Below are 26088 nucleotides of genomic sequence, written 5' to 3'. Positions count from 1 at the left end.
GACTGTGTCTGTAGTTAAAGGTCAGAAGGCAGTGGGCAAGGAACAGAAGGAAGGCAGGCCAGGAGGATCGTTCAAAGGTACCTGCTACAGGTGTGGCAAACAAGGGCACCTAGCCAACGACAGGGAGTGTCCCGCCCTCAGATTCACATGCAACAAGTGTGGTAAGAAAGGCCATTTTAAGCAATTTTGCAAGATTGGGCAGGGGGCCAGTAGACAGAGTAGAGACAGAACGAATGTGGTGTGCGACGAGTTTGTTGTGCAAGTACAAGAGTTGAAGGCGCCTGGTCTCAGAAACACCATGTGTGCAGAGGTGAAGATCAAGTCGATAGTCCAAAAGACACCATAAAAGTAGGAGAGGTTGACCTAGAGGCATTGTTTGACTCCTGTTCTAGAATAACAATTATCAATGCCAAGGAGTTCTCACGTGTGTCTAAAGGAAAGATACCCTTGAAGAGGTTAGACCTGAGGCCAGGAGGGTATGCGGGGCGCCCCATCTCCATGAAGGGATACTTTCTGAGTAAAATTGAATACAGGAACAGGACCACTGTGTCTAAAGTATATGTATCTACCGTAGGAGACAACATTTTGGGGTGGCGAGCTCAGAAGGGTTTGGGTGTGTATCTCAATCCCAACAGCAATCCCCAGATTTTGATACAGGAGATACAAGAATGTGGGTCTGACATCACAAAAGGATTTGAAGAGGTGTTTAGGGAAGGGCTTGGGTGTTTGAAGAACTACTGTCACAAAATAAAACTGAAGATGAATGCCAAGCCCGTTGTGGCAAAAGTTAGAAGACTCCCCATAGCCATTCAGGAGGAGGTCAGATTTGAATTGGAGAAGCTGTGTAAGGCAGGAGTCATCGAACCTGTGGAAGCAACTGAATGGTTGTGCGCCCATCGTGGCAGCGAAGAAGAAGGATGGGTCAGTCCGGCTCTGCATTGATTTGAGGGCACTCAATAAAGAGGTCGTCGTTGACCGATACCCCTTGCCGAACATCACCCAAATGATGAGCATGCTAGAGGGTGCCAAGGTGTTTTCCACCCTCGATCTCACCTCGGCCTATTTCCAGATAAAACTTCACGAGGAGTCTCAGGAACTCACTGCTTTTGTGACACCCATCGGCGCTTACAAGTTCAAAAGGATGCCTTTCGGCTTAGTCTCGGCGGCTGCCGTGTTCCAAAGAATCATGAGCAACATCCTGAAAGACATCCCAGGCGTCATGTGTTACCAGGATGATGTACTTGTTTTTGCTAAGAACCAAGTTGAGCATGATGAGAGACTGAGATGTGTGCTGAGGAGGTTTTTGTCCCAAGGCCTTACTGTAAAGAAGAACAAATGTGTCTTTAGCTGTGCGGAGTTGGATTTCCTGGGTCACAAGATAACGACAGAAGGCATACGTCCAAAGGCCGAACTACAAAACACCATCGTGAATCTGTCACCCCCCAAAAGCAAAGATGAGATCAAATCTTTCATGGGGATGTTGGAGTTCTATGGAAAGTTCATAAGAAACTTGGCAGGCAGGACTTCCGCCATCAGGCTGTTGCTGAAAAAAGAAAACGAATTCAAATGGAGCCAGGAATGCCAGAGCGAGTTCGAGGATGTTAGGAGAGCCCTTGCAGAAGCCCCTAGCTTGAAGTCATACCTGCCCGGCCGGGCAACTATCCTCACCACTGATGCTAGTGCAAAAGGGTTGGGAGCTGTCCTCACCCAGAAAGGCGTGGAAGGAGAAGAAACCGTAGCCTTTGCATCAAGGTCACTCCAGAAGTCTGAGAACAACTACTCAGTCATCGAAAAGGAAGCATTGGCGGTATCTTGGGCTGTAGGAAAATTCAGAGACTTCCTGTGGGGTACGCAGTTCACCCTCCGTACCGACCACAAACCGTTGGTAGAAGTATTCAGCAAAAAGGGTTTGGATGCCATCTCCAGCAGGATAAGGCGTTGGGTGGTCAGCCTCCAGGAGTACACGTTCAATGTCGAATATGTCCCAGGAACGCAAAACCTCGCAGCTGACTGCCTGTCCAGACTTGTCGGTGGTGTAGAAGCAAGTGGAATGCGAGAAAAACCAGATGAAGAAGAAGAGGGATACATGGTTGAGAATGTCTGCGCCATCCAGAAGGCGTTGGGTGAAGAAACGTGGAGAAAGGCACAGGAAGAGGACAGGATTATGGAGGAAATTTGCAGAAGAGTGAGGGATGGGTGGAAGCACGGTGACAAACGAGATGAAGAACTACGGCCCTTCCTGGCCGTTAAGGACGAGTTAACCATTGTCGACGGATGCCTGTTCAGGGGAACAAGGCTCGTGCCGCCAGCAGCTGTGAGAGATAACCTGGTCGAGATAGCACACGAAGGGCACTTGGGCATCACCAAGACCAAGCAAAGACTCAGGGAGAGCTATTGGTGGCCGAACATGGACCTGGTCACCGAAAGGAGAATCAGGGAATGCATCCCGTGCTGCAATAGCGACAAGGTCTTGAAGCAACTGACACCACCCATGGTGTGTAGGCCGCCCCCGTCAGGACCATGGGATGAGTTGGCTTTAGACATCGTGGGCCCGTTGTCTGGGGAGCTGCGGACACCTTACATCTTAGTGCTCGTGGATTTATATTCTCGGTGGCCAGAGATAAAGCTCGTCAGTGAGGTCACGACAAAGACTGTCATCGGATTTCTACAGGAGGTATTTATCCGAGAAGGGCTCCCCAGCAACATCCTCACTGACAACGGAGTACAACTATGCTCGAAAGAGATGGAAGACTTCCTAGAAGAAAGGGGCATCAGACACAAGCGATGTGCATTATACCACCCGGAAACCAATGGCATGGTCGAACGCTTTAACAAAACAATCAAGGAGAGCATCCAGCTGGCCAAAGCCAGTGGCATAAGTTGGAAAGAAGAGGTGTGGAGGCGTCTGGAAGCATACAGGTTCACGCCGCATCAGACGACGGGCGTCACCCCGTTCGAGTTGCTCCGCGCAAGGACACCCAACACTAAGCTTACCCCGGGGTGGATGGAATGGCACAAGGGGTGGTCGGACCGAACCAAAGAAAAGGAGAGCCTGAGGAAACAGGAGCAGGCCATGAAGGTGAGGAAAGAAGGATACGACCAACGCAAGGCCACACGGGAGGTCGAGTTCAAAGTAGGTGACATTATCAAAATCAAAGCTCCCACAGGGAAGGCAAGCTGGTCAGAGTACAGCAGTCCCACCAAAATCACTAAGCTTTTCAAGAATGCAGTCAAAACTCAAGAAGGGAAAATATGGAATCTAGGGAGAGTGGTCAGGTACCACCCTCCAGTAGAAGTCACTGAAGGTGCAAGAGAGGGGGAGAGTGGTCCCAGACTAGATAGTGGTCTCGCCATCAGGAGGCCGTCGAGTGTCTCTCACCCAGGCCACAGGCCCAACAGGAGAGTGACCAGACCTCCCAGACACTTTGACCAATATGTAATGATGTAACTATTGCCATTCTGCCTAATGCAAGTTTTTCCTTATTTCTGTTTCCTGCTCATTGTTCTAGCTAATGTTTTCAATTTCTGCAGGGAAGGGGGATGTGTGGTATCTCCCTCTTTCTGCCCCCCGGCGGCTCTGCGTGTGATGGTGCTGCCCGCGGTGACATCACTTAGAATGTCACCGCGACCAGCGTTCCAAGGCGAGCGCCGGGGACACTCTGAGACGACAGCAGTTCGAGAGGCTGTGGCTGGGGTCACGGGAGTTTGTACTTTAGAATAAACTCTTCCTTGTTATTCACCACCCTGTGTACTGGCTATCTTTTGGTGAATTCCACACTCTCCTAACTACAATCCCCAGCAGCCCTGAGGTGAGAGCGCCTCCCCCAGCGTCACCGCGTAGCGCCAGGAGGCGCATAAGGGGTGAACTCCTGCCGAGGACTCTGTGGCAGTTCCTGTTCGTGAGCCTACCTCCAGGTCACCGAGGCTCCATCCATCTGTGGTGTAAGGAGTGTCAGCAGGGTTGGAAGGGGCGGCCGGGCTAAGCCCGGGCAAAGGGCGGGCCCTCTGAGGCCCTCAGAGACTGAAAGAGACTGGACTGGGCCATCCCCTTGACATCCACTCTCACATGCCCACCTAAGGTATTCATTTGCGTTATCCTTTTCACTAATATACCAAATAGTGGGTAATAGGTCTGATGGAGGCCAAAAGCAAAAATAAGGTAGCGGCTAAAAAAACACCTATGCTTACTCGCTCAACCACAAGAAAACAAACTTTGGCACCGACCCCTCTACCTACTTTAACTGCCATTGACAGGATGTTGCAGCAAACGATTGGCGTTGTTGTCAATGCTATCGAAAGCACAGAAAGAAGATTATCATTACCAGCGAGTATGTGCTTAATTAATCAAACCCCACATACAGAAAATGTACATGTTAGTATTCCAAATGAAACTATAATGTCACATGATTCACTTCTATTGGAATCATATGTAGGTTTGCCAAGGTATGATTTAATTAACTCTGATGTACCACAGTTTACGGGACCCACTGTTCCTTGCACTAGGGAGAGTAGATTGTCTATAACACCTGACTTATCAGCGAGTATTTTACAACAGCCCCTAATATCTAGTATCGTGTCTGTAACTAATGGGGATTTGAATTGCTGTGCTACTAATTCTGTAACTCCAACTGTACAAATCAGTGACGCTAGTCTGTTAAGTAGCGAAACTGACGGTGAGTCCGTACCCCCCAAAAGGAAATTAACCCAAAGTCGTAAAAGGTTAATAATAAATAATCAGACTAAAATATATAGACGGAAGAAGAAGAGGGTTATACAAATTTTAGAACCCAATGTAAGAGAAGGTGACAAACAGCAAAATGGTGGAGTGAGACAGGCAAAAGATAAAAAGTCCCTGGAATTGCAAACTCTTAACGTCGAGGCAGTTATAGAACGTCTCGAGAAAATAGTAAAGGCTTGCATTCTACCAGTGATGGAATCCCTGGGAATTTTAAGTAAAAAAATAGAAAACCTTGAGAAACTGGGAATAGCTAACTTGGATGTCCTTGAACAACTGGGTACACAAGTTATATCTCATTCAGTTAACTTAAATTCCGGGAACCAGAGCAATAGTAAACCAAGAGCAGTAAATTGTGCTCCTAATGCGCCTAATGCGAAGGGAAATCCGGCACCCTCTACAAGTGGAAGGCAAGGGCCAACAACCATCATCCCCAAGGTAGCTCGAGGGCAAAAAGTAGATGGGGGACAAAGTAACATCAATGAATTTGCCGCTACTAACAAGAGCTTACCCGCACTAAGGCGCCATATTAACAATGTTATTCCAGCTACTATTAACTTGCCACCTGATTGCAGACCATTCGTAGCAATACTTGCGAATGTCCCCAAGTTGTTGCCTAACCAATTCGAAAACCAAGAAACTTTGAAAAATAAGACCTTGCATTGGTTGGTGAAAAATTGCGGATTTCCGTTACGAGGTGCGGAAGAGATTATAACTACACAGAGGGTAGGATGGGTAGGGCCAAACAAAAAGGAAATAGACGGGGACTGCATAATTATAAATTTCAGAACCACTGAGTGGGCAAGAGATTCGATTTTGCATGCACCTATGCCATCGAATCACGAATATAATATTACATTGTTCCCACTTGATTATTTCTATAGGAACCAGTCAGGAAGACATATCACTACATATAACTTCCAGCATCCAAGAGTGGTTCCTACTAAATATCCTAATATTATACCTAATGGTCCCCCACTAGTGCCCAACCTAGCACCCAACCTGTATGATAACTTTGCGGTCCCAACTTTTAATAGATTCCAGCTGCTCAGTTCACTTGATGAGAATGACTGACTGTGCGAACCACCCCCGACCCCGAGCTCTGGAAGCACCGTGACAGGTGATACATCAGCATCTACTCAGGGTAAAGAGCAGGGTGATGAAAACTGGGTAAATAATATAACTGAGACGCAAGTAGCTTCATCATGTACTGAGTTATGTATAGGCAATGTTGCAGATAATGAATCAACTGTAACCAATGACAACGCTAATGTCCCTCTGATTGCAAGTTTAGAAGTTTCAGTTTTGTCTAATCACATTGAAAGTACAGAGATTAGTAATGCTGACTCGCTTGTATTTAACAGTTGGAATATAGCTGGAATTAATTCCAAATTAGGTACTACATTTTGGGACAACTTCATCACATGTGGCTATGACATTATTTGTCTACAAGAGACATGGCATACAGGATTAATAGAAGTTGAAGGTTACAGCTCCTACAATGTGGCAGCAGTGGCTTCGAAAGCTGGTAGAGCTAAGGGAGGTTTACTGACTATGGTTTCAACTAACTTGACAGAATTTATTCCTGGGGAACACTCTATAGTTTGTCAGCATGCGTCTATATTGCGCCTAAAACATAGCCATGGCAGGGATTTAATAATTGTGAATTTTTACAATAACATTGTGGGCCCCAAACGTGATAGGATTGTCCCAGAAGTTGAACGTGCTATTGAAGCTGCAATCTCTCTTTCTAAGAATAATTATATAGTTCTGTGGGCAGGTGATTTTAACATTCAAGCCTGCAGATACGCCCGGAAGGGGATATGTGGTCATCACGAGGATTATGTAGGGGGTGACAGTGTTTATGTTAACCATTTCCCGCACAGTAACTATGGCAGCGCATTGAATAATCTAATAGCCAAGTTTAATTTGGAACTGCTTGATTGTATAAAAAACAAAAATAATGAAATTTGTCCAACTTTTAGGGGGAGAGATGCCCATACTAATATAGATCACATTCTGGTGTCTAGTGGTTTAATTTTTACCAATGTTTGGGTAATAGAGCAGCCGGTGAGTGATCATAACAGCATCTCTATGGAACTAATGGGCTGGGGTCAAAAAAGTGTTGTGAGTAGTAAAGCTGTTCACGGGATTTCCGCTGAGAGACCAAATGGAACCAGAATTAAATGGATCAAAATTGACCCCTATAAATTAACAAAGGATATTATTTGTAAATGTACCAGAGAGGTCGAATATTGCCTTGCTCCTAATGTGATAGCGCATGATGTTCTCTCCAACTTTATGAAAATTACATGTACCGTTGAAAATTCCCTGTTAAAAAGAAACAGAAGGGTTAAAAGAAACAAAACTGTATGGTTTGATAAAGGTTGTGCGGAGACTCTGAAAAGACTAAAAAGTGTATTGAATGCTAGACCTAGAAATAAAGAAAGAGTCAGAGAAGAACGTACCAATTATAAATTGGCCCTGGCACTTAGGAAAAGGGAGCTACAGGACGAGGCCTGGAATAAACTTGATATGGCCGCTGTAACTAAAAACCATAAACTTTTCTGGGAAACAATAAATGGCCCATTCTTAAAGAATGAAAATACCCCTGAGGTTAGTTCCCATGTCAGTTGTCTTGCATGGATTGTACATTTCTCAGAGATTTTTAGTTCGGATCTTAAAATTGATGGGTCGATTTTATGTTTTAACTGGAAGAAAATGCAGTTGTTTTTTACCATGAATGAAGTGATAGATGCAATTAAAAAAAGTAAGGGAGGTAAAGCCCCAGGGCCTGATGGGGTACCCATTGACTTTTAGAAGCATGAAATAACACTATGGGCACCAATCCTAACTCGCTACTTTAATGCTGCGGTGGAAGATGATCTACCACTAACCTGGGGCCAATCAATTATTATACCCCTTTATAAAAAAGGACCCAGGTCAAAGGCTAGGAACTATCGTCCAATCTCTCTTTTGGACTCGACAGTTAAAATCCTTAGTCGAGTCCTTTTAGTGAGATTGGAAGCCTGGGCCGAGGAGAACAACATTCTGTCCCCAGTGCAGTATGGGTTTCGTAGGGGATTAGGAACACTGGAGCAGTGCGTGAACCTGGAACTCATAGTTGGCAAGTATACCAAAGCAAAATCAGGTAATCTTTATCTATGCTTTGCCGACTTGAGTTCCGCGTTCGATCTGGTGGAACACGCACTGCTCTGGCCCATATTAATATCTATGGGTGCCCCTACTGAAATTATCCATCTGCTAGCTCGCCTGTATAGTAATCTATCATGCAAAGTAAGGTTTGGAGTAGATGGAGAGTGTACCCCTTTCTTTGAAGTCAAGCGAGGCATCCGTCAAGGATGCGTTTTAGCTCCTTTATTATTTTCACTTTTTATTAATCATGTGGATACATTTCTTAAACTGACTAATGCAGATGCTCCAACTATAAATGGTAACCCCGTCCCTGTCCTTTTATATGCGGACGACACGGTCCTCCTCTCTAGGACACAGAATGGTCTACAACAACTAATTGACCAATTTCAAATTTTTATTAAGAACAGGAATTTGAAAATTAACAAAGGGAAGACCGTCACCATGGTTTGTGGTAAGAAACCTAGAAAACACAAACCTTTTTTCTTAGATGGAGAGAAATTAGAGTCTGTTAATAGTTTTTGCTATTTAGGAATCAATTTTTCGGGTAATGGGAAATGGACAAATGAACAAAATAGTGTCCTTTTCAAAATGGCCCGGAATACAAACTGTATTTTTAGATTCGCAGCGAAACTAGGGGATCGCAGAATACGTGAAATGCTAACCCTTTTTAACGCTAGATGCATCTCCTCTGCTATTTACGGGGCTGGAGTATGGGGGTATGATGCACAGTGTACTAAATCTATCCAGGTGAGGGAGAATGCGTTTTTAAAAAGATTAATTTGTGCTCCAGTTATGGCTTCAACAGAGTTAATACACAAGGAATTAGATATGTACTACATTAATGATCTAATTGCCCTTCATCCTCTATCCCTGTGGCGCTCAATATGGGTAAAGGAGGAAACCAGGTTCACACAGGACGTAATAACAGATTGTATTAAACTTGATTGCCGATCGAACATTCCTTGGCTGAAGCATATACATTATTGGTATAAAACTGTTTATGGACTGGACATTTATAATGATTTAACAATGGACCCTATTTTATCAAAACGGGAGTTAAAGGTCTCGTTTATGAAATATGCTGAAGAGACCAGGCTGGAAAAATATACTAAACAGAGTACATTCATTTTTTACCAACGATATAATATTAATGTTGGCTTTCAAACTTATTTTGCAACAGTTAGTATTCCATCCCACCGTTTTGTTTTAACCCGTCTCCGCCTAGGAATTGCGCATCATCTTGTGGCTTTTCCCGTGCCCAAAAAACCTGGAACTTGTGTATGCCCATGTGATGGTAAATCAAAGCAGAGCACATGTCACTTTATACTATCTTGTACTTTTTATACTTTTTTAAGGAAATATTACTTGAAACCCATCTTTTTAAAATATAATACGCATCATCTACAAACAGCAATGTCACTAGTATTTAATCTAGAGTCTTCAGATGTATGCTTTTATGTGGCTACTTATATTTTAAAATGCATCTCTGCAAGGAAATCAATTATTGTATGAATTTTGTTAGTTGTTAATTGTACTATGCACTTTAAACTTGATGCTGCTGAACTACGTATTTGCATTTTGCACAAAACCATGGTGCACTTTGAATTCGATGCTGCTGAATCATATAATTGTACTTTGCATATATATTGTTGTTGGACTAATTGCTGCTACCAATATTTTCTTGTGTAGGATTATTTTATTACCTGCAGTTTATTCATTATTATTTTAAGCCAATAGTCAGTTTAGGTGCTGCTAATTGGATATGCACTTTAGAATTGTTAATTTGCACATATACTAATCTCGAGATAATACTTAGCACTTTAATTTGTATATTTGCACATAACCAAAGATCGTAGGATGGTTACGTTTTTTTTGCCAAATTTGCTGATCCTATGACTATGCATTTTTAATATTGTTAAAATGTTTTTATCATGAGTGCTATTATGCATGATTATTTTTGAGATAGTTTAATTTAGTATGGTGTTAAAATTCTCTTGTGTGTATGCTGCTATATGGTTGTATTTCTTTTACAAACCGAATAAAGCATCTTTGAATTGAATTGAATTGAGTAGAAACAAAAAGAGGGCTCCTTCCCCCCAAAAAATACAGCCAAAGGTACAACTTTAAGTTTTTTTTTCATTTTTTTGCTAACCAAAATGGTAATTTATTATGGTTTTAACATGCTCGCGAGTTATTCTGTGCAAGAATGCAGTTTCTGCGTGTTCGGCAACTCGATCTTACCAACAAGCATCCTCGCACATCCTTATGACGCTATCGCGCATCCAAATGACGTTATCGCGTTCGCACAGTCGCACGGGATTGTGCGAGAGTGTTTCCAAACATGGTGGCACACGCGACCAGGAAAAAGCGAACGCAGAACCAAGGTAAGCCATTGCCGCGCACGCGATAATGTTATTCAGCGCGCGAGAACTACGCTACGCACCGGAGTAATCGACAGCTTCGCGTTCTCCGTAGAACGCGGAGTTGCCGAAACTCCGCAAGCTCCGCGAACGGAGCGTAGTTCTTCGCCCAGGGTTAATTATATTGCAAATGCTTGTTACACTCGGCGTGAAAACAAAAACACCTCAACTCTGCAATAATACAACTTGATATAACTTCAAAGCGACTCATTTTTCAATTTATATAGGGCAAACTTAGAGCGCTTTACATGCGCACCGGTTACATTACACAAGGCGGGGTATATTCATTTTTGAATCACAGGATGTTGAGACGTGAGGCTCGAACCGGTTTTCTCAGCTCGAAGGTCAGCTCCTCTAAACTTACCACAACCTCTCCCACAAGAGCCAGTCGCATTTTCGGTATTATATACAGCGAAGTCATAGTTGCTGCTTATTTATCTTATGCAACTTACGACCATTGACAAAGCCAATAGTCCTGGCTTGTTGTAGGTATGATGTTACTTGTGTGAAATATCTGGATCAATGGACAGATGGTGCAAAATACCAGTGGGGCGGAATATTATGCTAAGCGCAGATTTTTAGCTTTGTTTTAAGCCACGCCCTTAATTACAGTGGCCACGGCCCTATGAGAGACACCCTGCCAGCTTAATCTCTTATGAGTGCTGCGCGTGAGCTTTTCACCCGATGGGCCAACCCCTCCAGGGCGGCTCCTTCTGCCCCCCGCCTCCTTCATCCTGGTGTCTGAGACTTGAGCTATGGTTAGCCCACCCACCCCCACCTCCACCTGCAGTGATTTTACACCCCAGGCCTTTGAAAGGAATGTAGGTAGGGACAGAGCACCCCACTGAAGGTGGATGGGATTTACTTGGCGCTATTCTGGCTACAGAGCACTGTATGCTGAAGTGGTGGAGCGAGGGCGGGGGGAGGAGTCACGCCAGCTGGAACCCTCAGCCCGAGGTTTACATGTGGAGGAAAATACTGATGTATCTGTAACTTCTTGCGCCATGATGCATCATACTGTAAATATGACGCATCATTGGTGTTGCAAGGAGGGCGCAGTGAAAAGTGACGCATCGCTGTTTTCACGCAGCGATGCGTCACTTTTTATAAATGAGGCCCAAGATGTCCTGTGCTCCGTGGGAGGAGACAGTTCAGTTACAATTGTTCCTTCGCATTATGGTGCTTTTGTTTTGCATTGACAGAGCCAGTGAAAGTATTTGGAAGTGCTCGTGCCAGCTCCATTTTTCCCGCCCACCGTAGCTACAGAATGTACTGACAGGTAACATGGAATAAAACAGACATTGTGCCTTACTACCCACAGTGGCGCTGCGCAGTGGCAGGCCCTTTGGAAAGGCTGATTGGTCACTTTTTAATAGCTAATTTCTGTGTTAACTTGTTAATCTAGTCCTACCAATGTACATCTTTTACCCAGACAGTACTAATTTGATCATTTAACTTACCGCCTGAAGCATTACCCTATGTAGTCGTGCTAACAGGTGTGCCGCCTCTAAAGGAAGGCAAAAGAGAAAATGAAGTGGAGTTGAAGAATAAATGCATACAATGGCTAAGAGCCAACAGGCCATTACCCTCACACATCTCTGGGGAAATATTGTCTGCAAGAAGGGGGCAATGGATTGGAAATGGAGTAAAAACTATTGCTGGGGATGTCATTGCTATAAACTTCAGGGATACCTCTGCAGTAACCCAGATATGTAACTCCCCGATGTTGGGACTGCAAACTAATATATTCCCCTTACATTTATCCTATTTTTACCCCCAAGCCCCTCCACAGAGACCTACATATCTAAATAGAGGCCAGACGAATAGGGCTCTGCACCAGGTGCAGTTAAATAGAGCAGACAATTGGCAGACTCCATGGCAGGCATTTTCCTCCTATGATCCTGCACTTACAATGCATGCACACTGGAACAGGTTCTGTGCTCTGGATAATGTCGATTAACCCGAGGGGAACAAAATGTGTCCACTCCAGACTAGGAGGGACAGTTTAGAGAAAGATTCACGATGGCTAGGGTGCTTGCCGTTTACCCCCTTAGCAGAAGCAGTTAGCTCTGTTGTGGTACCTACCCACAAATCTTTAGCAGTTGACTCGAATGACATACAAAGGATTGGGCATGTAGCTGAGTCAAGGGTAGAAATTATACCAGATAAGTTGGAAACCCCGGTTGCAGAAGGGGAGGTTACAGATAAGAGCCCCCTGGGGGCTGGGGCAAATCAGTTAGTGACACAGTTTGGAATAAGTGCCATTTCCTGGAATATTGCAGGGGTGGCTGCTAAATATCCGCATCGATGCGGTGCATTTTCCCGTTGTGTGCTGGAAAATGCAAAAACAAATGTTCCATGACGAGCTGGGCTCGTCATCAGCGTAGCAGGAGGCTACCTCATGACGAGCCCAGCTCGTCATGAGCGTGGAAGGGGTTAAATCATACCGGAATGGAGAGACTTTATAACTAGGTTTCATATTATTTGCCTCCAGGAGACCTGGGCTGCCGAACCTGAACAATATATATTAGAAGGGTACAAAAGTTTCGTGGTTCCCGCAGTAAGGGCCCCATCTGGAAGAGCTATTGGTGGTCTTATAACATATGTAGATCTTCGCATTCAGGGGACCTGGTCAAATTTGAGCTAGGATTCAACAAACATGCAAGCAATAGGCTTTCGCCATAAGGGCCTAAAAACTACACTGATCAACTGGTACAACGCGGTGGGCTCGAATGGCAGAAATAACACCATGAAAGAACTGGACGATCGTCTCAAAACTAGGTCATCTGTTAACAAATCCACAGGGTCCCCATATATCATTCTAGCGGGAGACTTTAACTGCCACTTGTGCGAAAAATTAAGACCAATAAATAAGGACTGGTCACGTTGTCCGGAGGAAAAAGGACCACATTTTGCTCACACCTCAGAGGGCAGGGAAATGGAGAACCTTATAAAAAGGCACAATCTTTTATTTACAATGGATTTAATAACGATCGGCAACGTGGGGGAACCTAATGCAACGTATAAAGGAAGGGGCTGTCATTCCTTTATAGACTTTGTTATGATGTCTCCAACACTTAAAAAATGGACCAGAAACTTTGAAATTGTATATAGTTCCTTCAGTGATCACAACCCGCTGGTCTTTTCTCTTAAATACATGAACCTCAGAACAGTAGAGGGTGTACCCGATGCCATAGAACAGGCAACGGCACAAGGGAGAAGACTTAAATGGGCCAAGGTTAATGGAGATTCATTCTACTTTAATCTTGTAACGAAAGGTCAAAAACAACTAAATGACTGCCTGGATGAAAATAAGAGCGGCGAAACTGTGGTTAGGGCCTTTGAAGAAATCGCCCAACTCGTGCATACCCTAATGAAATCCTCCACAGGAGCTAAACCGTCTCATATGCCACGCTGGTTTGATCATGATTGCACCAAGGCTCTGAAAGATCTGAAAAAATGCCTTGCTGGTCTGCCAAAGGATAAAGTTAAAATAGCGGCCAGCAGATCCCATTACAAAAAAACCCTGAAAGTGCGTAAAAGAACTTTACAAAATCGAGCCTGGGAGGACCTAAGGGAAGCAGCAGAGAGAGGTGATCTCACGGCATTTTGGAGAGTTATTAACGACCCGAGTTTCAAAGATCCGAGGGGGCCAGATATAGTGAATACAATTCTCCCGGAACAATGGTACAATCATTATTTGAGCCTGTACAATTATACTGGGATGGTCTTGCAAGAGGAAGGCGCAAAAATAGCAGTATCCGTAAGCTTAGACTTCTCGTTGGGAGAAGTAAAATCAGCAATTCAAGGGCTTTCAAAAAACAAAGCGCCAGGCCCTGATGGCATCCCCCCTGACCTTTATTTGAGCAATATTGACTTGTGGGCACCCATCCTTACTAGGGTCCTGAACGAGGCAGTAGTGGCAGGACTGCCTCGCTCTTGGTCCTCGGCAGTCATCGTCCCAATCTATAAGAAGGGCAGCCGGGACGACCCCCAATGCTATCGTCCTATATCATTAATAGATGTAACGGCCAAGGTTTTGGGACGGGTGATTTTAAATCGTTTACAAATTTGGGCTGAGGACAACCACATTTTAACAGATGTACAATATGGGTTCAGAGAGGGGAGATCCACAACAGATCAATGCCTAAACTTGTACCTCCTCATTGCTAAATATACTATCCATATGGGTTTTATGGACCTCTCAGCGGCCTTCGATCATGTCAACAGACAGAAGCTACGGGCCCTGATGATCTCCCTGGGGGTGGATCAAGGGCTAGTTGACACATTGAAGGCATTACATTGGGAGACCACAGCTTCTGTCCGCTATAACAAAGAAGGAATGAAGACAGAGCCCTTTCCTTGTACAAGTGGTGTCCGGCAGGGCTGTATATTAGCTCCCTTTTTATTTTCATTGTATATCAATAACTTGGACCAAGAACTCTTGAAGCTGGGAGTAGACTCCCCCCAAATAGGTCAGCGTTCGGTACCCGTCCTCTCGTATGCGGACGACGCAGTGTTGCTAGCCCGCACTCCACTGGGTTTACAAAAGCTAATTGATGGTTTCGTTAAATTCATGAATTCGTTGGATCTCTCAGCTAACCTGGATAAGTCCTTTGTCATGTCCACAGGTACTAATACAAAAAAAGACTTTTTACATAGTATAGGGCAACATAAACTAGGAAGAGTTAAGTCCTTTTCCTATCTAGGTGTGCTTTTCGACGAGAAACTGGAATTTAGAAACCTGGTTGAAAAACACGCAGTTAAAATGGTGACCTCAACGGGTGCCATAATGGCATACGGGAGGAGGCTAGGAAAATGGTCGCCGTAACAGATCCTGAACTTATATAGAGCGGTCTCCTGCTCCAAAGTGTCATACGGTGCAGAAGTTTGGGGCTGTAAAGTCAACCATGTGCACCAGATACAAACTGAGGAAAATAATTTTTTTTTTAAACTATTAAAGGTCCCTCAGAGCACCTCCTCATACATAACACACATGGAATTGGGCGAGCCATATATTGAAGACAGAATTATGGTCCGACCCATCCTGGCCTGGATAAAGATCTGGACTAACCCAGAGGCTGGTCTTAGTAGACAGATCATCAAGGATTGCCTGAGCCGGGATAGAGGGGGACAGATCTCGTGGCTCAAATATGTAAAAGATACTTTGGAAGGAATTGGTTGCAAGAATCTGTTCTCTGAGCCGGAGTCCATGACAAACTCGAATAAAATTTTGGTTAAAAAACTTTTCACGGTTTGGGCATCCGCCAGGAGAACCCACGTTGAAACCAGGAAAACATCCGTTGTGGCCCATAGTCTACTAAAAACAACGCCTGGAATGGAACCATACCTAGCGGTGATGCACAATGCGCAGGAAAGATTCTATATGACTAGGTTCCGATTGAATCTTCTTCACCATTTATTGGCTGTTCCTGCAGGCTTCACACGCTCGGTAGAGTTGAAGGGTACCTGCGGCTGCGACACTAGGTCTCCACAGGATACCCTTCACTTTCTTTTATTATGTCCTTTTTATTCAGTTCCCAGACGGAAGTTTTTAGTAAGGATCTTGAAAAACAATAAATGGAGACATGCCAAGGCAGCCCTCCTTTTTTTGCAAAAAGCCTCAGATCCATATACGCTACTCTGTATTATAAGTTTTATTAAGGTGGCCATGAGCTTAAGGAACACCAGGGAAATATCGGCCCACATCAATCCATAGACTAAATCAATGTCTGTATTAAATTCCTATTGACTTTTTAGGTTTATTTTTATTGTTCTCAAAATGTTATTTTAAAAATTCTTTTTAAATATTGTATGTATGTATTTTTATGCTCTTTAGTGGTATCTTTTTAAGTACCGAATAAAGATATTTGAATTTGAATTTGATTCAAAATAGCAAAATAAACTGCCTCACAATGTGCAGCATTATGCCACGTAATTTGTGTTTCATGCCGCATAATCTAGTAAACCCTACTACATAATGCGGTCCTCCATTGCTGCCTATTGGCCTAGAGTTGCTCTCTCTGCCTATAATGTTCCGTTTAGCAATAGCACAGACCGTAGTCACCTACACATGGTCGCCGACTGGCTGCCGCCCCCCTCCCTCGAACTCACCACGCCAACCCAGGACACAGGCTCATGAAACATCGTTAACTTTTGGAAGGCAGGGGTCACGAAACCCCCGGCCGTATTTATTAAGATATAAGATCCTAACATTTTTAATTGCATGATAAACGTGTTATACAAAATCATCAAGACATTAGATACAATGGTGTCAACAAATGTGAAAGCCTAACCTTAACAGAGACTCTAATACATTTTGTTTCCTAACCGAATCTAACATCCTCATCTAGATTTTGTATAATACATTTCTGGCCATATGGCAAGTTCGCTAACCGGTGTCAGGTCCTACAAGCTGCGTGACTACTCCAACCCGCGACCCTTTGAAGCACCAGTTACCTTGCCCCTGAAGTTCTAGGAGGTGCCAATGGCCCCTCCCCCTGGGCGGGAACCTCCTTTATGGGATGATGCCCGCCCCCTCAGACCTTAAAATTAGCAGCTCACCGGTCATGACCTTACCGCCACAGGCCAGCATTGTTAACCGACGATCTGGCCTCCCCCTGTGTCCTGACCTACCCTAGCAAGTTCTCCCTTTAGCAAAACCCTCTAACCAGGCCCAGACATTATCAGACCACAGGACGTTCCCTTCCTCAGTCAAGTGAACCCCATCACCCAAGTAGTAATGTTCACCCCAGATACACCCATGTGGGATCGTCTGTAACAGGGGGGCTCGGAATAATTTGTCCAACTGTGTGTTGATCCTCTTTACCGAGTGATTCAACGCCCTGACTGAGTCCCCCCCCCCGCCACTGCCACCGAGGGATAAGTTGCGACCATACTACTGTGCAACCTGGGCAAGTCCTAGACACCCACCCCACAGTGGAAATGATCTCTTCAATGAGTATTCGCCGCCCCAGTTTGGCCAGGTCATTCTCCCCCAGGTGAAGTATCACCACTGACGGGGGGTCGGGCTGCTGAGCTAAGAGTCCCTGAAAGAAGCTCCTGAACTGTCCAAGGCACAGACCCCCTCTCCCAAAGAATGAAATGTCCAACCCCTTCGATGCCGCTTTTCTCTTACGGTCTGTTGAAAGAAAAACATTTTGCACCCGCCTTACATAAGAATGACCTACAATCCATATCTTCAGTTCCCTGCGTCCAGCTTGCTGCTTGTGCTGTGTCGGTGTAGCTCTTTTGTTCCCGCCAGCGAGTTCCTCCCCTGCGTCACAGGTTTGAGAAACTGCAAGAACCAGAAAACATAACCAGCGTGAGAATCATCCTGTCATAACATGTCAATCCGTACATATCGTTTATAACAGTCAGATGACCATCTCCCAATCTTCTTCACACTCTCTGCCGAGAGACCCCCTAGGGCAGCCTCAGTTGCCGCCCCTATCCTGAATGAGTGCGTGCCAAATTCCTTAGGATCCAACCCTGCCTGTCTAACAGTCAATTCAAGGACCCGCCTGAACTGGTATCTAGTCAATGGTGTCCCATTGGCATGACACAATAGTGCCCCACCCGCCGTGCCCTCCCGTTGCTTGTGGAACACCTCCACATGGGAAACCGGGCAACAGGGGTTGGTCTCGGCCCGGTGGAGCACTATGGTGCAACCCCGAGACTCCTGATCAGTTTTTGACCTCTGAATTGTCACCCACATGGTGTCTTCCCTGATCCTAACACTGTTTAGCTGTAGCCCGCCCAACTTATCCCCTTTTGACCCTGCTACAAGTTCGCCAATTCTTAGAGCCCCATAAAAAGCCAAGGCAAAAGCAGCTTTGAACAGATGTATCTCCCATTCTGAACTACACACCTCGTGCAATGCCACTAATAAGGCTGTCAGCCGCGCCAAGCCTATGGGCTTCCTTGTATCTGCAGTATGGCCCTGTAACCGGCGCCATCCCCTCATGGCCTTGCGCACCACAAAATTATTGGTGGGATCTCGCATGCCCTTAGCCTGTGCAAAGAAGGAAACAGCCGCCCTATGTCTGCCTGCGGCTGCCACAGATCTCCCTTCCCTGTGCATCCATTCCAAATATTCTGCAAAACTGTCCTCCTGCGCCCACCTGACCTCCCACTCCTGCCCTAAGAACGAGCGGTAAGACAAAAACGCCCCTTCATAAGATGTCTTGGTCCTGGGTGCTAGGCTAGCAACCACGAGGTCCTGTAATCTGGGGCACCAATCTGCCAGAGTACTGTCGGGAATTGTGCTGGCGAGGGGTCTGCTGCAGGAAGGTGTTCCCTGAAAACCTGCATTTTGAAGCGAGAAAGGGAGTCAGCTGCATTGTTAAGGACGCCTGGGACATGTTTGGCCTTGAAGAGTACATTCAATTTTAAGCACAGCAACACAATCTCTTTAATCAGGCGCAAGATGAACGGACAGCGTGCCCCTTGCTGGTTTATGCATTCGACCACTGTCATGTTATCCGACCAGAACACCACTGATTGGTTACATAGATGTTCTGGCAAGACCTTCAATGCCACCCATATTGGAAAAAGTTCCAGGAAGCCAATGTTGGCAGTCAAGCCCCATCTTTTCCATTCCTCTGGCCACCGTTGGGCTACCCATTTGGTCCCTAAGATGGCACCAAAACCAACACTACCAGCAGCGTCCGTCCACAAACCCAATTCTGCTGATGACGAGGGAGGACCCGCCCACACTACCCTGCCATTAAAGTCCTTCAGAAATGCCATCCATATCTGCATATCCTGGCGAACCTCAGCTGACAGCCTAGTGCGGTGGTGCTTCTCCCGCAGTCCTTTCATAGCATGGGCTATAGAGCGTGAGAATGGGCGTGCCATTGGGATGACCCGTAATGCAAAATTCAGTTGCCCCACCACTTCCTGCAGCTGCTGCAAGGAAACCTTGTTCTTTCTTAGACATTGCCGCAGAGCCGCTCTGAACCTAGACACTTTGTCCTCGGGCAACCTGAAACATCCTTGAACCGAATCAATTTCAATGCCCAGAAATTCCAAGCAAGTAACCGGGCCCACCGTCTTCCCCGGCGCCAGCGGAACCCCAAAAGCCCGCATGAGCACGCAAAATTCCTGCAATGCCCACGCACACTCCTGAGAGTCCGCCGCTCCTAGGAACAAGAAATCATCCAAGTAATGCATAACTTGCTGGTGGCCCGTTGCCTGTCTCATAACCCATTCTAGGAATGAACTAAATGTCTCGAAATAGGCACATGATATGGAACAGCCCATGGGCATACATTTGTCGATGTAAAACTTGCCCTCAAAGGTGAAGCCTAAAAGATGATGGTCACTCGGGTGCACTGGGAGGAGGCGAAAAGCAGATTCTATGTCAGATTTAGCCATCAATGCCCCCGGGCCCAGTGCACGCAACAAGTCAACCGCCTGATCAAAAGAGGCATATTTCACACTACAAATTCCTTCATCAATCGCATCATTCAAGGATGACCCTCTCGGCGCAGACAAGTTGTGGATCAATCTAAATTCACCTTTCTCTTTTTTGGGTACTACTCCAAGTGGTGAACACACGAAATTAGGGACCGGTGCCTCCTGGAAGGGGCCCGCTATCCTGCCTAAGGACAGTTCCTTGGTAATCTTAGCGGACACTACCGTTGGATTTTGTTTCACTGATAATTGGTTCCTGCAAGTACTGCTACCTGTGTAACCCACTGCCGGAATCCTAAAACTTCGCGAAAACCCCTCCTGAAGTAGGGTGGCCGCTGCGTGATCGGGGTATCTATTTAACCATGGGATCAATGCTAACACATCTATTGGTGTGGGGGGGCCCTGCTCGTGAAAGTTACTCCGGCTTCCCCCTTTCCCTATGCCCATGGTTGCCTGGCTTGGACCTGTAGGTTGTCTCGGGGTGTGATGGGTGTCCACAAATTGAACATGCATGCCTGAATCTACAGGTGCCCTGGGGTCTTGTGCATGTGCGCCTATTAAAATCCCAGCATACCCCTCTCCTTTCTGACCCCACCCCCTTACTCTTCCCCGGGACCTCACTCCCCTGGGTTGTCCGAAAGGGCTGATGAGGCTTCGCGGAAAACACCCTCACTGTACTGATGGCCTGCGAAGGGACTGAGTCACCCGAAAACTGCTTATGCCAAGACAAGGAGTCGACCTTGTCCCATGCTAGGGATGCGTCAAATTCTTTGGCCTTCCTGAAGTTCACATCATACTCCTTCCACGCATCACCAGTGTATTGATCACTCCACCCCACAATCCTACTCAGGTAGCAAGCCATTTCGGCCTGCACATTTGGGGGGCGTTCTGCCGTGATGGCTGAAAGGACAGCGAAGGCCCTGATCCAGTTCCTCAATGTCTCCTCTACTCTAAACCTGGAGCATTGTGCCCTCCATTCGCTTGGATGCATCCACTCCTTCAATACCTTTGCCTGTTCCATCTCCCTATTGTCTAGCAGTAAAGAGAAAATGTAAACATATTTCCCTGCCCAAATCATCTCCTTCACTTCCTTGGACACATGTTGTCCCAAATTTTCACTTCTCGTTGGCACTAAGCCGTCCCCCAACAGCGGCAGAGACACTTCCTTACCATTCACAGGCACTTGAGCCGGTAGGGCACCCTCCCCGTTTGCCTGAGCAGGACCCGAACCTGTAAGGGAAGAAGATGCTGGTCCCGTGCTGGCAACCGCCGTTGAAGCCTTAATCTTTTCTACCAGTTTTTGAGCTTCAGCCACATGATCAGATGAATCAAAGGACATACCCCCCTTTTTTAACCACGGCAGCAAATCTGCTATCCGAGATACCAATTCAGAAGGCAGTGCATCAGTACCTGCCGGGCCCGCCGGCATCCCTGGGGGCACGGTCGGGGGCATAGGAGCAATGGGCAAGGGTGCGGGCGTAACTGGTATTGGTGCCACGACCGTCACTGGGATTGGAGCCACGGGCGGAGGGGCAGGCCCCACAGGCGGGAGCGCCGGCGGGATGGCAGGAGCCGGTGCCACGGGCGCTGGGATCACAGGCGTAGGTGCAACAGGCACCGGGACTACTGGCTCAGGGGTAGGAGCAGCGTACCTAGTTTTCTTGGCCTTAGACCTCTTTGGTGAGGGGACAAAATCCCCCCTTGGCAAGGGGGGTGCCTTCCGACGAACCGGCCTACCCGATGGGCCAGGGGAATCATCAAACCTCTCATTAATCTGTGCCTCTAATTCATCAATCTTCTCCAACCGTTTGTTCATTTCGCCCATTTCCCGCATCATGGCTCGCATCATCACTTCCATCTTAGACCCTCCTTTACCACCCCTTGATCCTGGCATGATGACAACTGCTACACTCCTAGTGTCACAATCAGGCGTACTTGTATTCTGTACCTTCACCAGATGGAGGGTCTCCAGGGGGCTTTCAGCACCATGCAATGGCAACCGCAACACCACCGGCTTATCCGGCTATGTAAGGGGTGGGTAAACCTAATGTAGACCCACCCGGCGACTACCAGGAGCTATGAAATGCTAGCCCCCCGTTCCCCTCTTACCGATCGAATCCTGCGCACCTCGATAGCCGGTACCGTGACCACGTCCCCTGCTCGCTCTGAGCCTGCTTTGCACGAGATGGCAATCTACCGCATAAAATTGCCTGTAATAGAACAAATTATTAATCTCTGGGCCAACCTTTATTTTATACAGTAGGATAAAACAGTTTTTAATAAATGGGGGGGGGGGGGTGGCACCAAATTGGATCAAACACTGGTGCAGGTAAATAGTTCTGTCTAATGGCAGATCACACAATCCTTAATCTCTTGCTCACCCCCCACAGATCATTTCTCCTTCACTTAATAATTAAACAACAGTTAATGCCTTAATTTCCTGTAGCAATTCACAGCACCTAATTCCAGCAGTTACTGGTGCAGGTCTCCCATCCAGGAGCTACCCTGGCCGACCCTGCTTCGCCTCCCCTCTCACTCGCGTTTATTCCTCTTCAACAGAACCACGTGTTTACACTCTTGCTGGCGGGAGGCGCTTGGAGAGCAGGATAAACGGAGAAGCCTACCTACCAGTGCGCTAAAATAATTGCCACTCGCTTTCTTCTTGTACCGGGAGGCGCGGAACAAGGGACCCCTCTATGCGAGCCACTCGGCAAATACTCGGAAAACGGAAGCGCCGGTCTCTCCTAACACCCACCTGCCGGCTGGCCACAGGCCCCCGATGCGGCGTTCCCCCCCCGCAAAATACCTCTTTTGAATCGACCCGTTCGACCCGTTCCCAAGCCGCTCAGTCACCCTGTGACCGCTCTTCCAGCGCGATGCCTCCTATTCCGCGACGCGCGTGTCTCTCGGCAGCCCTGGAACCAGCTCCCGGTGCTAGACCCTCCTCGTGAAAACCTGCAAAAACAAAACGAGAAAATTTAAAAACAAGAGGCCCCCGGGCGCGGGGCACGACCAGTTGCGTGGGAGCGTCCAGGAACAAAGAGGGTCTCCTGGGCGCTCCCCGCCTCTATATTCCTAAGGGGCACGGTGGGGGGGCGGCTACGCCCCCCACCCGGCCCCTCCTGCGGCCCGCCCCCCGGACCCGGAAGTCCTACGATGACATCCGGGTCAGGGAGGGCACCTGGAGAGGGGAGCGGTCGCCGCGCCGCCATGCGGGCGGGGGGGCCAAGAGCCCCCCCTTTTCATAAAAGCCCAATTTAAATGCATTTACTCTACACGCAAAGCTGAAATCTGAACCAAGCACTCGATCACCAACCTTAAGCAAAATTAAAGCACTGCTCACTTCTACTCCTGTCAAGCGACTTTATCATGCCACAGATAAAGTATCTATTCTTGCAGTGCTGTGCAGCGGAGCACACAATTACTTACCGGCACAGGCCCTAATGATATGCCAACGACTGAATCTAGTGGAAATGGACGGGGTATGGCTGGGATAAGGTCAGTCTCACTTGGAAAGAGACTGGGAGGGGTAGTGGCAGTGAAGAAGCCTGGCGCTGCCGCATGTGTATCAAGGCTGCAGCTGACCGCCCCCGGCACCCCGAGCTTTAATGAGGAAATCTCACAAAGGATGCTAATCTCCATTTATCTAATGAGGGAGGCAATCCTCACACTTCGGGTGACTTACAATGGAAAGACTTGTGCATGTCAGAATCTCTACTGTGAGAACGAACAACACGAGAATACCAGCCACTGAGGGAATACTTGGACTTAAAGAGCCATCACACACATGCCATCAATACCAGCAGTGCTAAAGAAACAACGGGAGGGCATGGCTGGTGGAGCCTCCGGGCGCGCGCATGTGTGCACAATCACCCACCAACACCTGAATAGTTTACAGAGGTAATAGCCAGGTTTGGAAGAGTCAATAGCTGTCAACAGCAAGAAAACAAAGGAAACGAGATGGAATGACCCGAAGGGCCGACGGTGACACCTCAAGTGCCAGCCTCTCCTACAAAGGGAAACAAAGGGAAAAAAGCTCCCCCAGGCCGTCAGCGATACAATACAAAGCCCTAGTGTACCTTCGTTCCCGGTGATGGCGAGGGAGGGAACAAGCTCTTTAAGACTTCAGCACTTTCACATTTTGATAGGGATGATTACAGTTTGTCAGCTTGAAGAGAGAAGAAAGGAAACTTAAAAGAAGAAGAAAAGACAAGCCTTTTCCCTCCCAGAGATTAGAGTGCTTGCTCCCTCCAGACAGCCTCAGTGCCCCATGAACTTTAGCAGTGTCCCAACCCTTGTCTTTAATGACCTCCTGCAGTTAGCACCACGTTACGCTGGAGGGAGTCCCACTCCTGGGCGGGGACCGTGGCCCCACGAGCATTGCTGGCAGGGCCGGCTCTAGGCTCATGGTGGCCCTGGGCAAGGAGCATAGGTAGGGGGTCCGAAAGAGGGGGTCCGGGCGGGGCGGAGCGCGCAGGCCAGTAAAGAGGGGAGGGGGTCAGGGTGTTTAAAAGTGGAACAGAGCCGGAGGTCGCCAAATCCCTGCCAGGGGCCACCACGCAAATATGTATCCATCCTCAGAGGATTAATATATTAAGGATATATATTGGCGTGGTGGCCCCTGGGGTTTGGTGGCCCTGTGCAGGTGCACAGCTTGCACATGCCTAGAGCCGGCCCTGATTGCTGGGTTCCCCCTGCTCTCCAGGGCCCAGGTAGCCCTCAGTGGAGTTTTACGAGGAAATGATTTGTTGCATCAGAAGGTCTGTATGTTAAGGCCACGAGAGTGCATGCATGTAGAGCACGTACACGTGGGAGGATCAGCTGGGCCGGGTAGAAACATCTGCAAACTCAGATAGCTGGAAACTATTCAGCATCTCCGTGAATCACCACGAGCCAGACATGAGGAAATCACGGGCAGGGGATGGTTCTCCGGAGGCTCCAAGCCGAGCACATCTTGGCAGCAAACGGGATTCAAGCAGGCGGCTCCTGGGACACAAAGCGCCCAGGGCTGGGATCAGAGGCAGGAGGCGCCCCTGTGCAGCACTGTTGTGAGATGTGAGAGGACCGTGGATTGAGGTACCTGTCTATTTTGCAGCTCTGCTGACCGGGAAGGGAGGAGAAAGGGGGGCAAGAGTTTCCTGCCTTGAAAAACACAAATGGCACACTGCAGGCAATTAAGTGCCAGCGAAGTGGAGAAAAATTGCAGTTAGGCACCGCTGCCTTGGGACTACAAGGAAGTTACCATAGGATCAAAAGCCAACAGAAAGCAAGAAAACAACAGCAATGCCAGACTTAAACCAATCGCAAGAGGCAGGAGAAATTACACGGAGTTGAAGCCAATATACAGATTACTTTAAGTCTCGCTGAGACAGCGCATGCATTGCATGCAACGCCAAGGTGAGGCCTAAAAAGGAAGGTTTGGGCCTGGCAAAAGGTTTACTTTGCCGCGTTGAGATGGCAGTTAAAAATTGCACACATTTAGGCTGCAATGGCAGACCTGAGACATGATTAAAATGCTACTTACGTGGATAGCACAATCTGGGCTGAAGGCTTATTAGTAGCATTACATTTACAGGCCCTAGGCACAGGCAATACCACTTTACTTGTGACTTACAAGTAAATTAGATATACCAATTGAGTTTAAGCCAATTCAACATATTTTAAGGAAAGAGCTCAGGCACTTTAGTACTGGTTAGCAGGGGTAAAGTGTGCAGAGTCCCATGGCCAGCAAAAACAAAGTCAATAAAACAGGAGGTCTGAAGGGCAACAGTTAGGATGCCAGGTCTAACAGCTGTGGTGAAGCCTGCCGTGTGGTAAGAATAAATAATCAGCTACACATTACCTCCAACCTGGCACATATTCCAAGGAGTAGGCAAAGCTTCAATGCTTATTGCACTTGCATCCACTGTCACAATCCGCTTCTTTTTTCACAGCAAATATAGACAAGATGCTCACATTGGCAATGGTAAACTTGAGCCTCTTGAAAGCTCTGTGTTGCACTTCTTCCACACAAATAGCTTTGCCTTCCTCAACAGCACAGGTAAATCCTCCATCATGACATCAAAGTTGGGGACAAACTTTGCTTAGCATGCACTTAATCCAATGAGGGACCATAATTGACTTTTGCTACAGGAATCACTGTATTGGCAACATCACTTGCAAGATCAGTTTTTGGTTTTGTGCCTTCAGTTGAGGAGTACGCCTCATTTTGCTTCAAGAATCTACATTATCCTTGAGTAACGTCAGACCATAATCCGCCAGTTTAACAAGATCCTGTTTTAATGTGTGCTCCCCAGTGGCCTTCCCAAAAAATAATAAGTCACCTTGAAAAACAACAACCACTTCCTACATTCCAAAATG

This window comes from Lissotriton helveticus, chromosome 10 (genome assembly GCF_964261635.1).
Source record: "Lissotriton helveticus chromosome 10, aLisHel1.1, whole genome shotgun sequence".
Taxonomy (NCBI): domain Eukaryota; kingdom Metazoa; phylum Chordata; class Amphibia; order Caudata; family Salamandridae; genus Lissotriton; species Lissotriton helveticus.
This window is presented reverse-complemented; position numbering follows the sequence as displayed.